This window comes from Megalobrama amblycephala, linkage group LG16 (genome assembly GCF_018812025.1).
Source record: "Megalobrama amblycephala isolate DHTTF-2021 linkage group LG16, ASM1881202v1, whole genome shotgun sequence".
NCBI lineage: Eukaryota > Metazoa > Chordata > Actinopteri > Cypriniformes > Xenocyprididae > Megalobrama > Megalobrama amblycephala.
Genome location: NC_063059.1, coordinates 44190754 through 44198678, shown reverse-complemented (window position 1 = coordinate 44198678; position 7925 = coordinate 44190754). Strand labels below are relative to the sequence as shown.

General features: G+C 38.2%; 1 pseudogene; it reads right to left on the bottom strand.

Moving 5' to 3' along the window:
• Nucleotides 1-5876: 5876 nt before the first annotated feature.
• On the bottom strand, nucleotides 5877-6858 carry LOC125248300 (annotated as a pseudogene).
• Nucleotides 6859-7925: the final 1067 nt, after the last annotated feature.

Below are 7925 nucleotides of genomic sequence, written 5' to 3'. Positions count from 1 at the left end.
GAGACCTTTGCAGTGGTGGCTCAGGACCAAGGGGTTCTCCCTGAGGGGAAATCCTTTTCGCATGATCAAGGTCACGCGGCGATGCCTTCGTGCCTTGGTCATGTGGAACAAACCTTGGTTCCTGTCCCAAGGGCTCGTGTTGGGAGTTCCTTGTCGTCGCGTAATGCTAACAACAGATGCTTCCCTTACGGGTTGGGGAGTGATCATGAGTGGTCGCTCAGCCCGGGGTCTGTGGGAGGACCATCTACTTTCCTGGCACATAAATCGGCTGGAAATGATGGCGGTGTTTCGGGCTCTCAAACACTTCCTCCCAGACCTAAGGTGCCAACACGTGTTGGTCCGTACGGACGTCTGTATGCATTTCCCCCGATCGCTCTGCTCCCAGGAGTTCTGGAGAGGGTTCGCCGAGTTGGGGTTCGGCTGCTGCTCATAGCCCCATTCTGGCCAACCAGAATTTGGTTTTCGGACCTAGTGTCTCTTCCAGACGGTCCCCCTATGGAGATCCCTGTCAGACGAGACCTCCTGTCTCAGGCAGGAGGCACGATATTTCACCCTCATCCGGAGTTATGGAAGCTGTGGGCGTGGCCCCTGAGGGGGCTCACCTCATAGATTCAGGTCTCTCCACCGAGGTGGTTGAGACCATCCTCCAGTCCAGAGCTCCTTCCACAAGAAGACTGTATACCATTAAGTGGAGAATTTTTTCTTCTTGGTGTGAAGAAAATAATTTGGACCCAGCTAGTTGGACCCAGCTGTGGGTTCTATTCTCAAGTTCTTGCAAGAACGTTTCTCCGCTGGATTATCCCCATCTACTTTGAAAGTTTATGTAGCAGCTCTCTCTGCTTATCATCTACCCTTTGAGGGTACTACAGTGGGGAGAAATCCCCTGGTTACTCAATTTCTCTGTGGAATTTTGAAGCTAAGGCCTGCTCAGCACACAAGAACACTGGCTTGGGACCTGGAATTTGCACTAGAGGGTCTTACCCTTCATCCTTTTGAACCATTGGAAGAGGTTCACGAAGAGTTTCTTTCTCTAAAGACTATCTTTCTGCTAGCCATTTTGTCTCTCAATAGAATTGGAGACTTACAGGCTCTTTCAGTTGCTCCGTCTGGAATTTGCTCCATTTTCTTCACCCGAGACCCGGTTATGTGCCTAAGGTCCATACTAATATTGCAGGGCCTATTATGCTGCAGGCCTTTTGTCCTCCACCTTTTACTAACCCTGATCAGGAACAACTTAATCTGCTCTGCCCAGTTAGGGCTTTAGATGCATATGTCCACAGAGCTGCTGTGGCGTAAATCAGACCAACTGTTCGTTTGTTATGGGTCACCTAGGAAAGGTTACTCTGCATCTAAGCAGAGGATGAGCAAGTGGGTGGTTGTGGCTATCTCACTTGCCTATGAGTCTGCCGGGCAGCCATCCCTTGGCTCATTCTACTAGGAGTATGGCTGCTTCCAAAGCATTGATCTCAGGAGTCTCCCTGCATGATATTTGCAATGCAGCAGGGTGGTCTTCTCATCATACGTTCATTAGGTTCTATAACCTAGATCTCGACTCCACTCCGGGGTCCTCTGTTCTCTCGTCTTGATACACTCAGGCATTTGAGACTATGCCGTAGTGGGTATAGCGTTCCCGCCATGCTCTGATGCAGCGGGAGTTCCCATGAAAGGGAACGTCTCGGGTTACGTATGTAACCCTGGTTCCCTGGTTTAACACTCTTTTTCCTCTTCTTGCACATCGATCTGAGAGTGTTCCAGCTCACCTATGCAGAGTGTTTTCTATCTCCAATTTTATCTTTCCTCCTCTTGTGAATCCACTTGTCTATGGTTTTAAAACTAAAGAGATCAAACAGAAAATTCTCATGTTTCAAAAACAAAATAAGCAATGTCTGAATTAACTCCCTTGGGTCGGCGGTCATGCCAGCGATACCACCTCGGTTTTTTTCTTACCAGTGTGAAAGAGACTCAAAATACTCTGTCAATGTTGCACATACAATTAAGAGCTATACACCATTTTAATCTGTGGAATATCTTCTTTTATTTGTGTACACTCAGAGTAAAAACAAAATGTTGTGCTTTTTGCAAAATAAAGAAAACTAACATGATGCGTGATCTCTCGTCTCCCTCTGAACGAAGTCCAATCTGATAGTTCTAAGAAAATGAACTGTAACTTAGTGAATACTATTGACACAAAAATGAGACTTATGTCTAAAAAAATGTTGAAATGTCAGGTTTTAAATCGTGTAAGTCAAATCGAAAACAAAAATTCTCTGTTTATGTAATCTGTATGAAAAGAGAGCCATGTCAGACGCCCGTGATTCAGCTCATTATCCACTAATGTGGCCACGCCCACGGAACGAGCGCTATTCAGACGTAAATTCTGAGCATACGCATACATCATCTCAATCATGTATTTATTGTCTTGAAAAGTGTTTATCTGGATGTTATAGCGATATCTGGCCTCTGTTAGTTCCTGGAGAGTCACATGGTTGTTCTTCTTTAGATTAATTTGTGGACTAAAGGTGCACAGAGTGCCCTCCGGCTGCAAGTATGAATTGAAAACACAGTATCCAGCGTTCATAGTGATGACAATAAATATTGAATAAATATTACTCCTCTGTATAGAAGTTGACATAAACATATGAGAATCCATCAATATTTCTCAAAATGTGCATGCTTTTAAGCTAAAAGGCCATATGAAATGCCATAGAGGTAACATAATTGTTCAGACACTTTGCATCACAGAAATACAATATATTTTAACGTATATAATAGAATACCATTATTTTAAATTGTAATAATATTTCACAGTATTGCTGTTTTTTTCTGTATGTTTGATATACACCATGATGAGCTTGAGACATGATCACAGAGGGTTTTTTCACAGCCTACCTGACTGAAAGAGCTCATTATTTATGCAGGTCATTACAACTCATTATGCGATTCTTTTGTCTTCTCAGGTGTAAATGACCCATTATTCATGATTCATGCCTCCACGCATACTGTTTCTTGACAAAAAGTGTCTTACAAAATTTAAATCTCTATATTGTTTTACATGAACGAGTAGGCAGCATAATTTTTACATCATACTGAAGCAAAAACTCTAGTCTACAACCTCCAATACCCAGTAGTCTTGTGAACACAGATTTAATATATATATTTTTTGGCTTTATTTCAGTGACTTAAGTTTTTTGTTTTTTCAAAAACCACGCATAAACGTTATTCCTTCAAAAACACAAACATGTACATACATGTTCCTCACATATTATTGTAGCCTAGTTTGTGCTGAATACAGTGTAATGACTCTTTTTCCATTAATATGTTTATGAACAACTGAAAAAAGCACAAATGTCAGGGCATGTCAAAACTTCTCCAGGGCCCCAAAAATCCTCAGACCCCAGAGGGTTAAACGTCTCCTTGTGTGAAAATATTGTGATATCATGTGTAATTTTTCTGTGACACTAAAGGACTCTATTGTAATTGCTCAGTCAATTCTTCTTCTCCGAAATGAATCGCATTTTCGAGGGCCTAAACTTGCTCGAAAACTCATGAAACTTTGCACACATGTCAGAAATGGTGAAAATTTACAACTGATATGGGTTTCAGAATTAATTGTGGCAAAATGGCTCAATAGCGGCATCTACAAAATTTCATTAAAGCTCACTTTGCGCTACTTTTCACGTACAAGTATGAAGTTCATGTAACAGAAAAATCTGAAAACTCAACAGAAAATGAGATATTTTGAATTTTCTCTGCAAAATTTTTACAGTTTTTGCCATTTCCAGACATTGTACTTTAACAAACTCCTCCTAGAGATTTAATCAGATCAACATCATATTTGGTCAATATAATGTAAAGGCCTTTGCAATGTTAAATTACAAAGATCTTTTTGCTGAAAGGCGTGTCTGTGCCGGCCTGACAAAATTAAATGTTTCGCCATGAAACAGGAAGTTGTTGTAACTCGGGCATACAATGTCAAATCTGCCCCAAACTTCACATGTATTATTGGAGTCCTAGCCTGAACACATCTACATGCCAATATTCAGTTATAGTCATAGTGCCACCTGCTGGCAACAGGGAATGGCATGCTTTACCCTGTAATTCACTCCTTGAAACACATGTCATGCATCACTTGGCTAAGTGCTAATGAATGCGATTAATGCCACGAAACAGGAAGTTGTTGTAACTCGGGCATACAATGTCCAACACTGTGATGCACTACTAGCAACATACTAAAATATGCAATGTGCTAAACATGCTACAAACATTCTAAAACATGCTAGCAACACTTAGCTGAGTGCCAAAGCATGCTATTATCATCATGAAAGAGGAAGTTGTTGTAACTCAAGCATACAATGTCCAATCTGCCTCAAATGTCACATTTGATAAGTGCCCTGGCCTGAAGACATCTACACAGCAAAATTTAGTTACAATCATATCATCACCAGCTAGTAGCAGGAAAACTTTATGGATAATCTTTGTGGAGAAATAATATTTCTGTTCATAGTAGTTAGAGTTAGGGTTTATAATAATTTATTTTCACAATTTGTTCATATTCATTCTCTTTATTTCATGACAAAGAAACTTTACTTTCATTCTCTCACCATGACTATTGTCTGTAATGTAATATTAAAGGGATAGTTCACCCAAAAATGAAAATTTGATGTTTATCTGCTTACCCCCAGATCATCCAAGATGTAGGTGTCTTTGTTTCTTCAGTAGAACACAAATGATGATTTTTAACTCCAACCGCTGCCGTCTGTCAGTGGTATAATGCAAGTCAGTGGGAACTTGGACTATAAGAGTAAATAAAACACGACAGACAAACTATGTCCAACGGCATTCATCACTCGATTCGTTTGGTCTGATCGGGCTCTGACAACGGCAGTGATGTCTCGCTCTCATTGAAGTATATGCGCGAGACATCACTGCCGCTGTCAGAGCGCGATCAGACCAAACTAATCGAGTGATGAATGCAGTTGGACATAGTGGTGTATTAGAGGTAAAAAATGATGGTAAAAAAAATGATGATAAATACTGTTCGGTTTCTCGCACAAACCGATCATTTCGTGTCTTAGGACATCAATGTGTCGTCACGAGCCGCAGGGTTTAATTTGGATTTGTCTGTCATGTTTTATTTACTCTTATAGTCCAAGTTCCCACTGACTTGCATTATACCACTGACAGACGGCAGCGGTTGCAGTTAAAAATCATCATTTGTGTTCTACTGAAGAAACAAAGACACCTACATCTTGGATGATCTGGGGGTAAGCAGATAAACATCAAATTTTCATTTTTGGGTGAACTATCCCTTTAACTGCAGGTCTAATGACGAATCTCTATGATTTTTTTTTTTTTTTTTTTTTTTTTTTTTGTGTGTGTGTGTTGTAATCTGTTGATGTTTGTTTGTATTTGCTAATTGTTGTTATTGTTGACTGAAGGTGTGCCACAGATGAAAAAAAAAAGATTTTCCGAAAGGAACAATAAATAAACTAAACATAAAACATGAGGAAATAGAATCAGAAGCACTTTATTCATAAAGTAATAATATATAAATCCTCAAATCCAACATATATTCCACATTTATTTATTTATTTTTTACTTATTTTACTTATTACACACACAAATAAAGCCTAGTATGACAAGTATGCACACATAACAATAGTTATTTGGATATGATTTTAATGTCTTCACAACAATTACAAAGAAATTATTCACACTAAAAGATGATGTAATAAAATCATATTATTATTAAATTATCTGACGATTCCTTGTTAAACATTTCAGTTTAACGAGAATGATCCATACAGTTAAACGTTAACATCCAGAACACCACACCAAGAAACTTTTTTTAAAATCATTACATTCAATTATAATTATTATTTTCTGTTTTGAACAACAGATGCATTTTTACCTGGACCAATTATATTCCTTTTCAAAACCAAAAAGAAAGCTATTCTGATATCTTTAGTTTTCATTCCATATATGATTGGATTGACAATTGGAAGGACTGTGTAAATCATCAAACCACAAATCCTCTGTGCACTGGAAGAAAAATTAGGGATCCGATATGATAATATAGCAATGGTTGTCACTATTTCAAAGACAAAAAATGTAGCGATCTGGGCCATACATGTATTTACAGCCTTTATTTTTGAATCAGAATGTGTTTGTTTTATACACGTGATGAGAATTTGCATATAAGAGTACAGCTGGACAGAGACACTGATTACCTGCATAAATGCTGTTATTAGATAAACCATAAATGTTGTTCACTGTAAAATCCCCTCCACATGAAAGCAAAAGCAAAGATGGGTTGTCGCAGTACACATTAGCAATGAAAGAATTACATTTCTCCATTCTAGATTGAAGGGAAAATAAAACAAGTACTAAGACAAGGTCCATGCTCCATGCCAGTGCAATGAGTCCACATATTCTGCCAGGAGTCATAATAGAATTATATCTAAGTGGGTTGCATATTGCTATGTACCGGTCAATCGACATGGCTGCCAGTAGAAAAAGTATTGCACCTCCATACATATGTATCAAAAAAGCCTGAAGAACACATGTAGGGTAATACACATCATTTGTTTCTGTTATAATGTCCACAAGCACCCTGGGCAGAGCAGAAGTGATTCCAATTAAATCGATTAGAGGGAGGCTGAACAGGATGTAGAACATCGGCTTGTGAAGGATTCTTTGGGTGATTATCAGTCCAAGAATGGTTCCATTACAGAACACAGAGAACACATAGATCAGAGCTCCAAAGAAGAACACAGGATATATTGCTTTTGGATGGACATCAAATTTTGCAATTTTAAGGTTGAATGTGAAAGTTGGATATGAAAGGTTTACAGCCATTAAAAACCTTAATGGAAAAAAAAAACATTAATGATGATGTACATTTATACCATTAAACAGTTTTTGCAAAATAGCACATGTAAAAATTAAAGATTTGTTCATCTTGCAATACTTACCTTTGTAATGTATGTCACAATAATTCTTGAATTCTAATGACCTGAATAACAACTTATGCCTTATGCATACTGTAAGCTATGGTACAAGCATTGCCTTTTATGCAGATTTATGTTCACAGACAAGCATCATGGGACTTGAAGTCAAAGTTCAATTGATGGTCTTCGGGAACTTGATGGGATTTGAAGCCAATGTAATGTCTGTGTCTAAAACAGAACTGAGATGTGCACTGCATTTCAACCCTGTTTCAGCTGTTTTTGCCATCTTAGAACAGTGAAAAATCTTGTTTGAAAATTTCCCTTTTTTATTCTTTCAGTGGTCATTAAACCATAAAACATAGTTTTTGAGATGCTAACAGATTAGTGTTGCACATTATTAAAAACAATGATACCACACAGTATTTTGAACACTAAAGGGTAGAATAAACTACAAAACTTTTGCCCAGATTTTTTGAGTCAACACTAGTTGCTGAAAGTCAGAGCAAATAAGACAATTTTTAGTTTCAGAGTAGACTATGCCTACAATTCCATCCAATCAGAACATATCAAACAATTTATGTATTTACTTACTAACTTATTTAGATGTTATAATTTTTATTTATCTCCTTGCAATGAGCCACACTTTTCTAATTGAGTTTGTGTTGGGAATGACTTAAAAGTCTGTAGTGTGTGGTTTGATTATAGTGTATGATTCCCACTTTTTCTATATAACTGTTTACAAAGTCATCAAGTGAATGATGGCCAGTCTTTTCATATCTGTTAAGATTTTAAGCTTTGTAGCATTTCCAGACTGAAGGGGAAAGTGTTTTGTTGTTGTTGTTGTTAGATATTTCCTTCTTTCGGTTAACCCTCTGGGGTCTGAGGATTTTGGGGGCTCTGGAGAAGTTTTGACATGCCCTGACATATGTGCTTTTTCAGTTGCTTATAAACATATTAATGGAAAAAGTGTCATTA